Genomic DNA, 18,025 nt, shown 5'->3' with positions numbered 1-18,025 from the left:
GATGTTGTGGCTTGACCCCAGGACCCTGGGATTGTGACCTGAGCCAAAGGCAGACACTTAACCGACTGAACCACCCAGGCATCCTGGGAAAACATTCTAAAGAAAGCCTCATCATTCCCTGCTCTGTGTGACTACTTTGCTCTGTTGTGATTTGTACTTCAAGCCTCATAAATCCAGAATTTATAGCAGGAGTGTGATGTTACCTTTTCCTAAATCAATAACCCACCTACCATGCAGCAAACACTAATGTAAGATATGCGAACATTCTTTGGTAAGCAGTATACAGCCATTAAAGATTTCGGGCATGCTTCAAATGCTACATTAGAAAGATTTAACCATAAGCAGATATTGAAATAAATTGGAATATGAGAGATGGTAGATAGAGAAATAATGTTGAAAACATTGAAATTTGGAACATGATATAAAAAGTAATAATCTTATGTGTTCTTAAATTGTTTGCCTCATATAGAAAAAATTATTTTCATTTTACTTCAACAAACTAATAACACTTATTTAAAGAATTAAATAGTGCCAAAAGCACTTTGTTAAAATAATGCAATTGACTGCACCTACTCTTACATGATTTTTGCCACTCTCATTTACTTCTTTTTGGGATTTTAAAAATAAAGTATAATTGATAGAAATAAAATGAGTATAGTTAAAATATAGAATCTGACAGGTTTTATATATGTACACACTCATGAAACCATCACCATAATCAAGATAATAAACATGTCCATCACTCTCAGGAGATTATCCCCTTTATAATCTCTTCTTCCTCTTCTATTCCTTTCCTCTTATCATGATATCTCTGTGTGGCTTTAATTTGAATTTCACCAATGACTAATGATGTTGAATATCGTTTTTTGCAGTTACTTGCAATACATTGCCATCTTTGATGAGGATTTGTTAAAATCTTTGCCCATTTTGCACTGGGCTTTTGTTTTCTCATAAAATTTTGAGAGTTATTTATATATTTTGGAAACAGGGCCTTTGTCATATCCCAGGATGTGGTTTATGTTTTCATTCTCTTAAGAGTGTATTTTAAAGTTAAAAAGTTGATGAAATCCAATTTATTCATTTTTTAATGGATCAGGCTTTTGACATCCTATCTAAAAAAGTGTTGCTGTACACAAGGCCCAAAAGATTTTCTCCATTATTCTCTTCTAGAAGTTTTATAGTTTTTACATTTAGTACTATGATCTATTTTGAGCCAATTTTATATATAGTATGAGGTATGAAGATTATTTTTTGTGTGAGGTCCAATGTTTCCATCATCATTGTTGAATAGAATTTTCTTTTTTAATTAAATTGCCTTTTGTACCTTTGCCAAAAATCAATTGACCATACATTTGTGGGTCTATTTCTGGAATCCTTTCCTGTTCCATTGATTTTTTTTCTCTATATTTTACAAATATCTCTGACTTATTATAGCTTTCTAAGTCTTTAAATCACATAGTAAAAAAATCTTCCAACATCATTCCTCTTCTCAAAGTTATTTTGGATCTTCTCAGTTCTTTGCATTTCCTTGTGAGCTGTAGACTCAGCTTGTCAATTTCTACATAATGACTTCTGGAATTTTGAAGGCGATTGCATTAAATCTATATAAATGTTTAGGAACATATGACATCATAGCAATATTTAGTCTTCTATTTTAAGAACATTGTGTATCATCATTCATTTAGATTTTAATTTTTCTCAGTATTGTGTAGTTTTTTGGAGTACAAATCTTGCACATCTTTTGTCATATTTAACTATGAGTTTTCATATTTTGATACTATTACAATTGGTGATACTGTCTTTTAAATTTATATAAACATTTTAAATTATCATTTTCTAACTCACTACTAATGTGTAGAAATATAATTCATTTGTGTATATTGACCTCCATTTCTGCAATGATGCTTAAGTCTCTTATTACTTTTAATAGCTATATTGATATTTCATCATATTTTCTACATAGAAGATCACATCATCCACCAATAATGAGAAATGGTATTTTGTTTTTTTGTTTTATTTTTTTGTCCTTGTTTATTTGTTTTAATTTAATTTTATTTTTTCAGTGTTCCAAGATTCATTGTTTATGCACTGCACCCAGTGCTCCATGCAATACATGCCCTCCTTAATACCCGCCACCAGGGTCACCCATCCTCCCAGCCCCCTCCCTTCCAAAACCCTCAGTTTGTTTCTCAGAGTCCACAGTCTCTCATGCTTCATCTCCCCTCTGATTTCCCCCAATTCACTTTTCCTTTCCTTCTCCTAATGTCTTCCATGTTATTCCTTATGCTCCATAAGTAAGTGAACCCATATGATAATTGACTTTCTATGCTTGACTTATTTCATTCAGCATAATCTCCTCCAGTCCCAACCATGTTGATACAAAAGTTGGGTATTCATCCTTTCTGAAGACTCCCTTGTATATATGGACCATATCTTCTTAATCCATTCATTTGTTGAAGGGCGTCTTGGCTCTTTCCACAGTTTGGTGATTGTGGCTATTGCTGTTATGAACATTGGGGAACATATGGCCCTTCTTTTCAATACATCTGTATCTTTGGGGTAAAAACCAAGTAGTGCAGTTTCAGGGTCATAGTGTAGCTCAATTTTAATTTCTTAAGGACTCTCCACACTGTTTTCCAAAGTAGCTGGACCAACTTGCATTCCTACCAACAGTGCTGTTGGTATTTTGATAGGGATGCATTGAATCTGTAGACTGCTTTGGGTAGTATGGATATTTAACAATATTAATTCTTCTAATCCATGAGTATGGAATAATTTTCCATTTGTCTGAATCATGTTCATATTCTTTCATCAATATTTTACAGTTTTTGGAATAGAGATCTTTCATCTCCTTCATGAAATTTATTCTTCCATATTTTATTCTTTTGTTGCAATTGTAAATGGGATAATTTCTTTAATTTCTCTTTCTGCTATTTCATTACAAGTATATAAAAAGCTACCAACTTCTGGGTATTAATTTTGTATCCTGCAACTTTAGTGAATTCATTTATTACTTCTAATAGTTTTTATGATGGAGTCTTTAGGGCAATGTGCATCATTATGTCATCTGCAAATAGTAAGTTTCACTTCTTTACTAATTTGGATGCCTCTTATTTTCTTTTCTTGTCTGATTGCTGTGGCTAGGACTTCCTGTACTATATTAGTAAAAGTAGTGAGAGTGGACATCCTGGTCTTTTTCCTCATCTGTGGGGGGAAAGCTTTCCATTTTTAACCACTGAGTATAATGTTATCTTGTGTTTGTCATATATGGTCTTTCTTATGTTGAGTAACTTTCACTCTAAACCCACTTTATTGACAGTTTTTCTCATGAAAAGATAATAAATTTTGTCAAATGCTTTTTCAGCATCTATGAAGATGATCACATGATTTTTATTCTTTGTTTTGTTGATGTGGTGTATCACTTTGATTAATTTGTGAATATTTAATTATTCTTCATCCTGGAATAAATCCCACTTGATGATGGTAAATGATCTTTTCAATATAGTGCTGAATGTGTTGTGCTAATATTTTATTGAGGATGTTTGCATCTATAGTCATCAGGGATATTGGCCTGCATTTTTCTTTTTCCTTTTTCTTTTCCTTTTCCTTTTTTTTTTTTTTTTTTTTTGTGGTGTCCTTCACTATTTTGGTATCTGGGTAATTCCAGTGTCATAGAATATCTTTGGAAGTTTTTCTTCCTATTCAATTCTTTGGACTAGATTGAGAACAAGTATTAACTCTTTAAATGTTTGGTAGAATTTACTTGTGAATCCATTTGGTTATGGACTTGTATTTTTTTGGTAGTTTTTGTGATTACTGATTCAGTTTTGTTACTGGCCTTTTTATATTCTATTTCTTGAATGATTCAGTTTGGAAGATTGTATGTGTCTAGGAATTCATCTTTTTTCTTTTTTTTACATTGTCCAATATGTTGGCATATATTTTTTCATAGTATTCTCATAATCCTTTGTATTTCTGCAGTATCAGTTGTTATTTCTCTTTCATTTCTGATTTTACTTATTTATTTGGGTCTTTTCTTTTTTCCTGATGAGTTTGGTTGTGGGCTTTTCAATTTTGTTTATCTTTTCAACTAACCAGCTTTTGGTTTATTGAATTTTTTCTATTGCTTTTTAGTATCTCTGTTATTTATTTCTGCTCTGAGGTTTATTTTGTTTCTTCTACTCATCTTGGGCTTTGTTTGTTCTTCTTTTCCCAGTTCCTTTACAAGGTTAGATTGTTTGAACTTTTTCTTATTTCCTGAGGTATGCCTATATAACTATGTATTTCATTCTTAGAACTGCTTTTGGAGATTTCCAAGATTTCTAACTATTGTGTTTTCATTTTCATTTGTTTCTGTGTATGTTTTGATTTCTTCTTTGATTTGGTTGTTTAGCATCATGTTGTTTAGCCTTCAACTCTTTGCATTTTTTTCCAGTTTCTTTCTCGCAAATGATTTATAGTTTCATATTGTTATGGTCAGAAAAGATCCATCTATGATGTCAATCTTTTTAAATTTATTGAAACTTGTTTTCTGGCTTAACAGTTGATCCATTTTGGAGAATGCTCCATATACACATGAAAAGAATGCATATTTTGTTGTTTTTGGATAGAATGGTCTATATATATCTGTTAGGTCCAACTGAACCAATGTGTCATTCAAAGACCTTGTTTTCCTTATTGATTTTTTTGCCTAGATAATCTACCCACTGATGTAAGTGGGGGTGTTAATGTCCTCTACTCTTATTCTATTCTTATTGTATTACTCAATTTCTCTATTTGTATCTATTGTTTGTTTTATGTATTTAGGTGCCCCCATGTTGTCTGCATAAGTATTTATAACTGTTATAACCTCTTGTTGGATTGAGCACTTCATTGTTATATAATGACCTTCTTTGTTTCTTGTTACAGTCGTTGTTTTAAAGTGTATTTTGTCTGATATGGGGGGAGGAGTCAAGATAGCGGAGGAGTAGCTCGCTGAGATGATATCAGGTAGCAGGAGATCAGCTAGATAGTTTATCAAACTATTCCAAACACCTACAACTCCAAGAGGAGATTGAAGAGAAGAGCAGCAATTCTAGAAACAGAAAATTGACCACTTTCTGAAAGGTAGGATCTGCAGAGAAGAGAATCCAAAGCAACAGGAAGATAGACTGCAGGGGAGGGGCTGGCTCCCAGCAAGCAGCAGAGCAACGGAGCACAAAATCGGAAATTTTAGAAGTCTGCTCCACTAAGGGACATTGCTCCAGAGGTTAAGCGGGGTGGAGCCCTCAAGGGGACAGTGTGGTCTCGGGTCCTGCGGGGTCACCAAAGGATCAGGGGTGTCTGAGTGTCGCAGAGCTTGCAGATATTAGAGAAGGGAAACTAGCTACAGAGACAGAGCCAAGGAGTGAGCTCTCAGCTTGAGGTTACCTTAAACTATGATCTGTGGCACAGTCAGACCACTAGTCTATGAGCAGGGACCCCACAAGTGGCAAATCCCTGGAAGAGTGGCAGTGATCTGCTGGAGTTGGAGACTCTAGATGGGGCTGTGTGCCAGAGAGAGAGACACTCGGTCACAGGCCAGGTGAGCTCAGCTTGCAGCCAGAGGCCAGGGAGATGGAGTGATTGAGTGTTTTTCTCCAAGGCCGCACTGAGGAGTGGGGCCCAGAGGTCTCAGCTTCCCTGGACAGAGATTGGGAGGCTGCCATTTTCATAACCGTCCTCCAGAGCTCTATAGAAAGCATTCAGGGAACAAAATCTCCTGAGAGTGAGCCAGAACAGATTACTTAGCCCAGCCCCTGGCAAGGGCGGTGCAATTCTGCCTCGGGCAAAGACACTTGAGAATCACTACAACAGGCGCCTCCCCCAGAAGATCAGCAAGAAATCCAGCCAAGACCAAGCTCACTTACAAGGAGAACAGTGGAATTCCAGAGGAGGAGAAAGCAAAGCATGGAATTCATGGCTTTCTCCCATGATTCCTTAGTCTTGCAAAATTAATTTTTTTAATTTTATTTTTTTCTTATTCTAATTTTTTAACTTTTACTCTTTCCTCTTTTAATGTTTTTTAACTAGTTTATCTTAACAATACCTTTCATGAAAAAATCTTTTTGAACCTACATTATTATAATCATATTTTATCCTTCATTGTATCTAAATTTATTTTCATATACACATAGGGTTTTTTCTTCTAAAAAATTTTGGGATACAACTTCTTCTAATAGATCAATATATACCCTAAATCTAGCACAGGGCTTTGTTCTAGTCTCCAGCCTGAGCAAATTCTTTCAACTTTCTTTTTCCAACCAACTTATCTTATCAACTCCTTTTTTAGAATTTTTAAAAAATTTTCATCTTTACAGTCATATTCCATCCCTTCATCATGTTTACCCTTAATTTTGTACACACACATATATATATATATATATATATATATAGATGTATATGTGTGTGTGTGTGTGTATATATATATATATGTATAATTTTTCCTTTCTTAAAATTTTGGGAGGTAGTTTCTTCTAAGAGACCAAAGTACTCCCAAAATTAAGTGGGTGGCTCTGTTTTATTCACCAGTCTAATATCTATATTTTCTTTTTTTCCTTTTTAAAAAAATCTTTTTTCAACTTTTTTTAACCCCCCTTTTTTTTTTGAACTTTTTTTACCCCCCCCTTTATTTTACCCCCCTTTCATCCCCCCATGATTTGGTGTCTCCTCTGATTTGGTTAATGCACATTTTTCTGGGGTCTTTGCACTCTTTTAGTATTTTATTCTCTCCTTCATATATTCTTATCTGGATAAAATGGCAAGGCAGAAAAACTCACCACAAAAAAGAAGAACAAGAGGCAGTACCAAAGGCTGGGGACCTAATCAATATGGACATTGGTAATATGTCAGATCTAGAGTTCAGAATGATGATTCTCAAGGTGATAACCTTGAGAATCATCATTCTGAACTCTAGATCTGACATACGCATGGAAGATATTAGAGAAACCCTGTCTGGAAAAATAAAAGCCCTTTCTGGAGAAATAAAAGAACTAAATTCTAACCAAGCTGAAATCAAAATAGCTATTAATGAGGTGCAATAAAAAATGGAGGCTCTTACTGCTAGAATAAATGAGGCAGAAGAGAAAATTAGTGATATAGAAGACCAAATGACAGAAAATAAAGAAGCTGAGTAAAAGAGAGACAAATAACTATTGGACCACAAGGGAAGAATTCGAGAGATAAGTGATACAATAGATGAAACAACATTAGAATAATTGGGATTCTAGAAGAAGAAGAAAGAGAGAGGGGGGCAGAAGGTATATTGGAGAGAATTATTGTAGAGAATTTCCCTAATATGGCAAAGGGAACAAGCATCAAAATCCAGGAGGTGCAGAGAACCCCCTCAAAATCAACAAGAATAGGTCAACACCCCATCATCTAATAGTAAAACTTACAAGTCTTAGCGACAAAGAGAAAATCCTGAAAGCAGCCTGGGAAAAGAAGTCTGTAACATACAATGGTAAAAATATTAGATTGGCAGCAGACTTATCCACAGAGACCTGGCAGGCCAGAAAGAACAGGCATGGTATATTCAGAGCACTAAATGAGAAAAAAATGCAGCCAAGAATTCTATATCCAGCTAGGCTATCATTGAAAATAGAAGGGGAGATAAAAAGCTTCCAAGACAAACAAAAACTAGAAGAATTTTTAAACACCAAACCAGTTCTACAGGAAATATTAAAAGAGGTCCCCTAAGCAAAGAGAGAGCCTAAAAGTAGTAGACCAGAAAGGAACAGAGACAATATACAGTAACAGTCACTTTACAGGCAATACAATGGCACAATTTCATATCTCTCAATAGTTACCCTGAATGTAAATGGGCAAAATGCCCCAATCAAAAGACACAGGGTATCAGAATGGATAAAAAAAACAAAACCCATCCATATGCTGTCTACAAGAAACTCATTTTAGACCCAAAGACACCTCCAGATTTAAAGTGAAGGGGTGGAAAATAATTTACCATGCTAATGGACATCAGAAGAAAGCTGGGGTGGCAATCCTTATATCAGATCAATTAGATTGTAAGCCAAAGACTATAATAAGAGATGAGGAAGGACACTATATTATACTCAAAGGGTCTGTCCAACAAGAAGATCTAACAATTTTAAATATCTATGCCCCTAACATGAGAGCAGCCAACTATATAAACCAATTAATAACAAAATCAAAGAAACACATCTACAATAATACAATAATAGCAGGGGACTTTAACACCCCCCCTCACTGAAATGGACAGATTATCCAAGCAAAAGATAAAGAAGGAAATAAAGGCCTTAAGTGACACACTGGACAAGATGGACATCACAGATCTACTCAGAACATTCCAACCTAAAGCAATGGAATACACATTTTTCTCTAGTGCACATGGAATACTCTTCAGAATAGATCACAGCCTGGGTCACAAATCAGGTCTCAACAGGTACCAAAAGACTGGGATCATTCCCTGCATATTTTAGACCACAATGAAGCTAGAACTCAATCACAAGAAGAAATTTGGAAAGAACCAAAATACATGGAAGCTAAAGAGCATCTTGCTAAAGAATGAATGGGTCAACCAGGAAACTAAAGAAGAATTGAAAAAGTTCATGGAAACAAATGAAAATGAAAAGACAACAGTTCAAAATCTGTGGGACACAGCAACAGCAGGCCTGAGAGGAAAATATATAGCGATACAAGCCTTTCTCAAGAAACAAGAAAGGTCTCATATACACAACCTAACCCTACCCCTAAAGGAGCTGGAGAAAGAACGACAAAGAAAGCCTAAATTGAGCAGAAGAAGAGAAATAATAAAGATCAGAACAGAAATCAATGAAATAGAACTCCCCCCCCCCAAAAAAAAAAAAACAGTAGGCAAATCCATGAAACTAGGAGCTGGTTCTTTGAAAGAATTAATAAGATTGATAAACCCCTGGCCAGACTTATCAAAAAGAAAAGGGAAAGGACCCAAATAAATAAAATCATGAATGAAAGAGGAGAGATCACAACCAACACCAAAGAAATACAAACAATTATAAGAACATATTATGAGCAACTGTATGCCAGCAAATTTGACAATCTGGAAGAAATGGATTCATTCCTAGAGGCATATAAACTACCACAACTGAACCAGGAAGAAATAGAAAACCTGAACAGACTCATAACCAGTAAGGAGATTGAAGCAGTCATCAAAAATCTCCCAAAAACAAGAGCGCAGGGCCAGACGGCTTCTCAGGGGAATTCTACCAAACATTTAAAGAATAATTAATTCATATTCTCCTGCAACTGTTCCAAAAAATAGAAATGGAAGGGAAACTTCCAAACTCATTTTATGAGGCCAGCATTACCTGGATCCCAAAACCAGACAAAGATTCCATCAAAGAGAATTACAGACCAATATTCTTGATGAACACAGATGCGAAAATTCTCCCCAAAATACTAGTCAATAGGATCTAACAGTACATTAAAAGGATTATTCACCACAACCAAGTGGGATTTATCCCAGGACTGCAAGGTTGGCTCAACATCCTCAAATCAATCAATGTGATACAATACATTAATAAAAGAAAGAACAAGAACCACATGATACTCTCAATAGATGCTGAAAAATCATTTTACAAAGTACAGCATCCTTTCTTGATCAAAACTCTTCAGAGTGTAGGGATAGAGGGTACATACCTCTATATCATCAAAGCCATTTATGAAAAACCCACTGCAAATATCATTCTCAATGGAGAAAAACAGAGCTTTTCTGCTAAGGTCAGGAACACAGCAGGGATGTCCATTATCACCACTGCTATTCAACATAGTACTAGAAGTCGTAGCCTCAGCAATCAGACAACAAAAAGAAATTAAAGGCATCCAAATTGGCAAAGAGGAAGTCAAACTATCACTCTTTGCAGATGATATGATACTTTATGTGGAAAACCCAAAAGACTCCACTCCAAATCTGTTAGAACTTGTACAGGAAATCAGTGAAGTGTCAGGATATAAAATCAATGCACAGAAGTCAGTTGCATTTCTATACACCAACAACAAGAGAGAAGAAAGAGAAATTAAGGAGTCAATCCCATTTACAATGGCACTCAAAACCATAAGATACCTAGGAATAAACCTAACCAAAGAGGCAAAGAATTTGTACTCAGAAAACTGTAAAGTACTCATGAAAGGAATTGAGGAAGACATAAAGAAATGGAAAAAATGTTCCATGCTCATGGATTGGAAGAACAAATATTATGAAAATGTCTATGCTACCTAAAGCAATGTACACATTTAATGCAATCTCTATCAAAATCCCATCAATTTTTTTTCAAAGAAATGGAACAAATAATCCTAAAATTTATATGGAACCAGAAAAGACTTCGACTAGCCAGAGGAATGTTGAAAAAAGAAAGCCAAAGTTGGTGGTATCACAATTCCAGACTTCAAGCTCTATTACAAAGCTATCATCATCAAGACAGTATGGTACTGGCACAAAAACAGACACATAGATCAATGGAACAGAATAGAGAGCCCAGAAATAGACCCTCAACTCTATGGTCAACTAATCTTTGACAAAGCAGGAAAGAATTTCCAATGGAAAAAAAGACAGTCTCTTCAACAAATGGTGTTGGGAAAATTGGAAAGCCACATGCAGAAAAATGAAACTGTGCCATTTCCTTACACCAAACACAAAAATAGACTCAAAATGGATGAAGGACCTCAATGTGAGACAGGAATCCATCAAAATCCTTGAGGAGAACACAGGCAGCAACTTCTTCAACCTCAGCTGCCATGACTTCTTCCTAGAAACATCACCAAAGGGAAGGGAAGCAAGGGCCAAAATGAACTATTGGGATTTTATCAAGATCAAAAGCTTTTGCACAGCAAAGGAAACAGTTAACAAAACCAAAGGACAACTGACAGAATGGGAGAGATATTTGCAAGCAACATATCAGATAAAGGGCTAGTATCCAAAATCTATAAAGAACTTATCAAACTCAACACCCAAAGAACAAAAAATCCAATCAAGAAATGGGCAGAGGACATGAGCAGACATTTCTGCAAAGACAACCAGATGGCCAACAGACACATGAAAAAGTGCTGCACATCACCTGGCATCAGAGAAATACAAATCAAAACCACAATGAGATACCACCTCACACCAGTCAGAATGGCTAAAATAAACACGTCAGGGAATGACAGATGCTGGCAAGGATGTGGAAAAAGGGAAACCCTCCTATACTCTTACGCTCTTGTTGGGATTGCAAGCTGGTGCAACCACTCTGCAAAAGTGCATGGAGTTTCTTCAAAAAGTTGAAAATAGAGCTACCCTATGACCCATCAATCACAGTACTGGGTATTTACCCTAAAGATACAAATGTAGTGATCCGAAGGGGCACGTGGACCCAAATGTTTATAGCAGCAATGTCCACAATAGCCAAACTATGGAAAGAACCTAGATGTCCATCAACAGACGAATGGATAAAGAAGATGTGGTATATATACACACAATGGAATACTATGCAGCCATCAAAAGAAATTAAATCTTACCATTTGAGATGATGTGGGTGGAACAAGAGGGTATTATGCTTAGCGAAATAAGTCCATCAGACAAAGACAATTATCATACGATCTCCCTGATATGAGGAAGTTGAGAGGCAACATTGGGGGTTTCGGGGGTAGGAAAGGAATAAATGGAACTAGATGGGATTGGGAGGGAGACAAACCCTAAGAGTCTCTTAATCTCACAAATCAAACTGAGGGTTGCTGGGGGGAGGTGTGTAGGGAGAGGGTGCTTGGGTTATGAACGTTGGTGAAGGTATGTACTATGGTGAGTGCTGTGAAGTGTAAACCTGGCAATTCACAGACATGTACCCCTGGGGCCAATAATACATTATATGTTAATAAAAAAATTTAAAACATTTAAAAAACTTTAAAAAATTTATAAAAAAAGAAAAAGAGTGTATTTTGTCTGATATAAGTATTGCTACCCTAGCTCTTTTTTTTTTCACTTTCATTTGCATGATAAACATTTTTCCATCCCTTCATTATTTTTTTATTTTTATTTTTTTTCCCCAATCCCTTTATTTTCAGTCTGTATGTGTCTTTAGGTCTGAGGGAGTCTCTTGCTGGCAGCATATATATAGGTCTTGTTTTTTTTTAACTCATTTGACATTCTATGTCTTCTGATTGGAGCATTTAGGCCACTTATATTTAAAGTAATTTTTGATAGGTATGTCTTATACTATTCAGTTAATTGTTTTCTGGTTGTTTTTACATTCTTCTCTGTTCCTTCTTCTCTAGCTCTCTACTTTTGTGATGATGAGTTTTTATAGTGTTAGTTTGGCTTTCTTTATTTTTTGTGTATCTATTACATGTTCTGTATTTATGATTACTATGAGATTCATATAAAACATCGTAATGATATAACAGCCAATATTAAATTAATGGCCTTTTAAATTCAAACACATTCTAGGGCGCCTGGGTGGTTCAGTGGGTTAGACCTCTGCCTTCGGCTCAAGTCGTGATCTCAGGGTCCTGGGATGGAGTCCCACATCCAGTTCTCTGCTTGGCAGGGAGCCTGCTTCCTCCTCTATCTCTGCCTACTTGTGATCTCTCTCTGTCAAATAAATAAATAAATAATATTTAAAAAAAAACACCTCAAACACATTCAAAAAAAAAAATCTTTTAAAAACTCCTTCCATGTTTTGTGTATATGCTGTCATATTTTACATCTTGTCATTCAAAATTGTTTTATGTCTAGTTATGGCCATTTCTTTTCCATTTAAAAAGTCTCTTTAACATTTCTTATAAGGCTGATTTAGTGGTGATAGACTTCTTTAATTTTGTCTGCAAAACTCTTAATTTCTCTCCCAATTCTGAATGATAATCTTGCTGGGCAGTGCTCTTGGTTGTAGGTTTTTCTTTTCAACATTTTGAATATATCATTCTACTTCTTTCTGGCCTGCAGAGTTTCCCTTGTATGTACTCTTTCACTTTGCTGTTGCTTTTACATGTTTCTCTTCATTTTTAACCTTTGACATTTTAATTATTGTGTGTCATGGTGTGGAACTTCTTGGGTTCATATTGTATGGAATTCTGCACTTCTTGAATGTGGATGTCTATTCCTTCCCTAGGTTAGGGACCTTTTCAGGTATTATTTCTTCAAATAAGTTTTCTGCTTCTTTCTCTCTCTTCTTCTTTTTCTGGGACCCCTGTAATGGAAATGGTTGTTCATTTGATATTGCTCAAGAGATTCCTTACCTTAACCTCATTTTTAAAAATTCCTTTCACTCTTCAGCTTGAGTTCTTTCCATTGTCTTGTGACTTTCTGTGCTTGTTTTCATGGATTAGGTAGGACAACTACTTCTCCTAAACTTGAAGGAATGATCTTGTGTATGGTTATTCCCTATGTAGACTGTGTGTCCTTGGTGACTTTTTGGTGGCTGGCTGGAGCTGCGCCTGGTGTGGGCTGAGGGTCCCAAGGCTCACCACACTGCGGGCACCCTGGCAGGACATCTAAAGCTGAAGTGGTACAAGCTAGGTTGTCCCAGCACCAGAGGGCACCTTGGCAGGATAGCTGAAGCTGAAGTGTTATAAACTGGACTGTTCCATGACTCTGCACAGAAGATGCTCTGTAGCGCAGCTGGCACCAAGGCGGGATTGAGGCTGGGGGTTCCTGGCAAGATAGCCAAAGCTAAAGTCAGTGCAGGCTGGTGTAGTACCCAGGTTCTCTGCAGAAAATATGCACTGGTAGGATGGCTGAAGCTAAAGTGGGTCCAAGCTGGGGTGTTCTGGGGTGCTTAGCATGGGGGGTGCCCTGGCTGGGTGAATGGGGCTGAAGCTGACAAGGGTGGGCATGTTATGGGGTGCTCTGCGCAGGGGTCAGTCTGGTGGGTGGCTGGATCTGAAACAGACATCTGCTGAAGGTTCTAGATCACCAAGTACCAGGGTGTCCTAGCAAGCTGTGTGAAGCTGAAGTGGTACAGACCTGGAGTTTTCCTGGGTGATTTGTGCAGTTGTTACCTTGACATGAATGCAGGCTGGAGTTGCAATGAGTGCTAACCAGGGATGTCCTGCTGTGCACCATCCCAGATGGGTGAGGCTGGTGTTGGCTAGGGGCTCTTCTGTGTAGGGCTCACTGAGGTGACAGGCTAGTAGGACACCAGGACCATAAACTGATCTGTGCTTTCAAGGTGGAGGCATACCATAATTCATGTTGGTTTCCAGTCCCTCTGACCTAGAGAGAGTTGCAGCAACTCCTCCACTGTTTGGCAGAATTCTAGGGCTGAATCTTTTATTAACTTAAACCATGGCTTTTTTCTGTACCCAAGGATAGACAAAACTGCTCCCAGTCCCTCAATACCATCCTTACTCACTAGAGTTCACAGCATTGGGGGTGCGGGTTTCCTTAATTACTGTGTCTCCTTCTTTCGTGATGTTCTCTTTTGCTGTTCCATCTTTTGTTGTGCAGAAGCTATTTAGTCAGCCCTCAGTTCTTCTTCAAGAGTCCTATAAACATGTGTAAACTGGCATGTTCTTTGGAGGGGGTGAGTTTAAGGTCTTCCTATGTCACCATTTGGATGAGAAATTCCAGTGGTTTTCTTTTTGAGTGAATAAGGTGATTTGCATTGATTGGTTTTTCAAATGTTAAGCCAATTTTGCATTCCAGGAATGAATCCCTTCTCAGTTTCATAAGGATGTATTATCTCTTACATACTTTATCAAATTAAATTTGCTAAAATTTTATTTAGAATATTTGCATCCATAGTGATAAGGGAAATTGGTCTCTGGTTTCATTCTTTTATAGTATCTTTGGTTTTGTGATCAGGGTAATGCTGGTTTCATGAGAAAAGTTGGAAAGTATTCCCTCCTCTTCAATATCCTGGAAGAGTTAGTGTAAAATTTGGTATCATCACTTCCTCAAATCTTTGATGAAATTCACCAGTAGAACCATCTGTGTTTGAAATTTTCTCCATAGGAAGGTTTTTAACTACAAATTCATCTTAAAAAATAGATATAGAATTATCCACCTCAAAATTTTTTTTTGTTGAAGTATAATTGATGTACAAAATCCTATTTGCTTCAGGTGAATATCACAGTGATTCAATATTTTTATACATTATAAAATGATGCCCACAATAAGTCTAGTTAATATCCCTCTTCTTTTTTTTCCATCTATCTTCTTTATAAGTGAGTGTTAGTAAGTTATCTTTCAAGTAATTTGTCATTTTTTTAATGAGTTGTTGAGATTATTGGTATGCATTTGTACATATTATCCCCCATTACCACTATAATGGCTATAATACCTGTGATGATGTCACTTCTTTCATTTCTGGTATTGTTAACTTGTACCCTTTCTTTTTGTGATTTGTCTTTTTAAAAGTTTATTAATTTTATTGAACTTCACAAAAAACCAGCTTTTGATTTCTTTTTTTTTTCTATTCTTTTTTTTTCTTCTGTTTTTGATTGCTTTGGTTTCCACTTTGATCTGAATATATCCTTCTTTCTGCTTCATTTGGTTAACTTTTTAGATTTTTGAAGTTTGAAGCTGAAGACTTTCTTCTTCTATTATACGTTCCATGCCAAAAATTTCTCCCTATGTACTCCTTTAGGAGCACCCCCAATTTTGATATGTGTATTTTCACTTTCATTCAGCTCAAAATACTTTCTAATTTCCCTTGTAATTTCTTTTTTGACTTCTGTGTTATTTAGCTTCTAAATATGTGGGAATTTTCTAGATATATTTCTGTTACTGATTTATAATTCAATTCTATTTTGACAGAAAACATATTCTATCCTTTGAAATCTATTGATAGTTCAGAATATGATCTGTCTGGTAAATGTCCCATGTGTACTTGAAAAAGTATGTGTATTCTATTTTAAACTTATTTTGTTTTTAAACTAAATGAGTTTAGTTGTTTCCCAGGTAAAGCAAGATAGAATGTAAGTTATAATATTCAAGTAAATTTTAGCCACGGATAAATTTACCCTCTAACCTTCTCAAAGATGCTCATCTTCATTGAAACTTTATCAAAAGAACTTTATGCTTCCCTTTTTGGTAACTTTCAAGCATTGAGCTTCCTTTTGTCTTAATGTTTAATTTAAATCTGACTGCTGAATTAAGCTATAAATGAGAGATTTAAGAAGATAGAAGATGAATTAAATCTTGTTCATTTAAAGCACACAAATAATAGAGAGATAAATTTTATTGCTATTTGCTGTGTTTGAACAGTCAAAACTTTCTAGAATCTCCTATTAAGAATTGCATAATGAGAAATAACTTATTAAAATAAAAAATATATACATGTTCATATTTTGATTAACTGAAACATCAAAATATAGTCCCTTCATGTATTCATACTCATTTTACTTTTAACTTATTAGGTCAGTTAATTTATGGGGATGAAATCTGAGCTTCAAAATCATCTGCATTTTAAAGATGAGGTGAGGTCCATAGATATTAAAAACTACAAAGCCAAAGTTAAGTCTATAATTTGTTCTGATAATATTTAATCTGATGTTTTTACAGTATTGCATCATGATTGCAAATTTCACAGACAATTAGATTAAAAAAAAGGAAACTGACCTAAGATATTATTGATAAGTTAGAACTTTAAAAAAGAAAAAACAAGAAAAAACTCTGACACTATTCTCCAATACGCATTCTTTTCTCTCTAGTTGAAAAATAAGGTTGGTTTTTATCAAGGCAAAGGAATTTCTTCTTACTAGGTCCCTAATGTTCCTCAGCTGTTCTTTTAGCTGCTTCTCCCCTTCTCAAGACAGTTTATCCACACCATTCAAATCTTCCCCTAACAATCCCTCTCATTCTTAGCTGATGCTCTTATTTTAAATTATAATTTCACCAGTCAAGACTTCTGTAACCTGGGGCAGTTACATCATTTCTTAAATTTTTAAATTCCTTTTTGGTAAAATGGAGACAGTAACAGTACCAACTCTGTTGGGAGAAATAAATTAAGGTAATGCACATAAAGCTCTTAGCACAGTGAGTGGCATACTACTGTCAATCAACTGGCTTTTGTTGTCTTCATTAGTGTCTATTTTTCCTTATTTCACTTTGAAAGGAAACCAAAGATTAAACTACCTCAAGTTTTATCTTTGGACCTATACATTTATCTATAATCTCACTTAATTCCATTTAGTCATCTTGGTCCACTTTCTAAGGAAATGGACTCTATCTCTAGTTTTAGCTAATCTGATCTCCTGCTGTTAGATCCTATGCTCATCCTCCCTCGTAGATCTTGTCAATCATCCATCCCTCTTGCTGTTCACAGGGTCCTTCATTTTAGTTAATAAAATGTCTTCAAGTCTGTCCCATTAAGAAGGAATTTTTTATTACCCACAGTATGCCCAGAGCAAGTTTTGACTCATCTTTTATTACTCTGGTTCAAGGTTTACCTATCTATTAACATTTGTTTACCTCTACTCCTTTCTGTCTGGCTTTACCTATTGGTTTGGCAAATTCTCCCTTTTGTTCCCTTTGTATATTTCTTACATAACTATAATTCTCTTTTCTTTCTCTCTTTTTTCTCTTTTAACAGTAGACTGTTAACTACAAGAGTGTGAAGACTTATTCTTTGAATCTCCAGCAAATATCAAGTTCTCAGTACTTAGTGCTCAAGAAATAATTTAGATAATGGGAGGTTATAGAAATTGTCCTGATTTACATCTTTTTCTACTGTCTTGTCTTTATCCTTAGAGAGTCCTTGAGTTTTGTAAGAGTTTTAAGTTTTTTTTAAAAAATTGATAAAACTCAGAAAAGGCACAGACTCCTAATTTTCTTTAAGCATAAAAAGTAGCAGGAATTTAAAAGATACGAAGAAAATGGATGTTTTCCAATTTTTTTTTTTTTGCCAGATCACCATCTGTCTGATTTTCACAAAATTCCATGTTCAACTGTACAGATCTATATGAAGAAAATTTGGTAAGGTATGAAATATGTATATTAAGGGATCAGAATTTTTCTTTTTGCCAGATTACCATCTGTCTGATTTCCACAAAATTCCATGTTCAACTGTACAGATCT

This window comes from Lontra canadensis, unplaced genomic scaffold, assembly GCF_010015895.1.
Source record: "Lontra canadensis isolate GAN:19392208 unplaced genomic scaffold, GSC_riverotter_1.0 scaffold139, whole genome shotgun sequence".
Classification (NCBI taxonomy): domain Eukaryota; kingdom Metazoa; phylum Chordata; class Mammalia; order Carnivora; family Mustelidae; genus Lontra; species Lontra canadensis.
The sequence above is the reverse complement of the archived record's forward strand: the minus strand, read 5'-3'. Positions refer to the sequence as shown.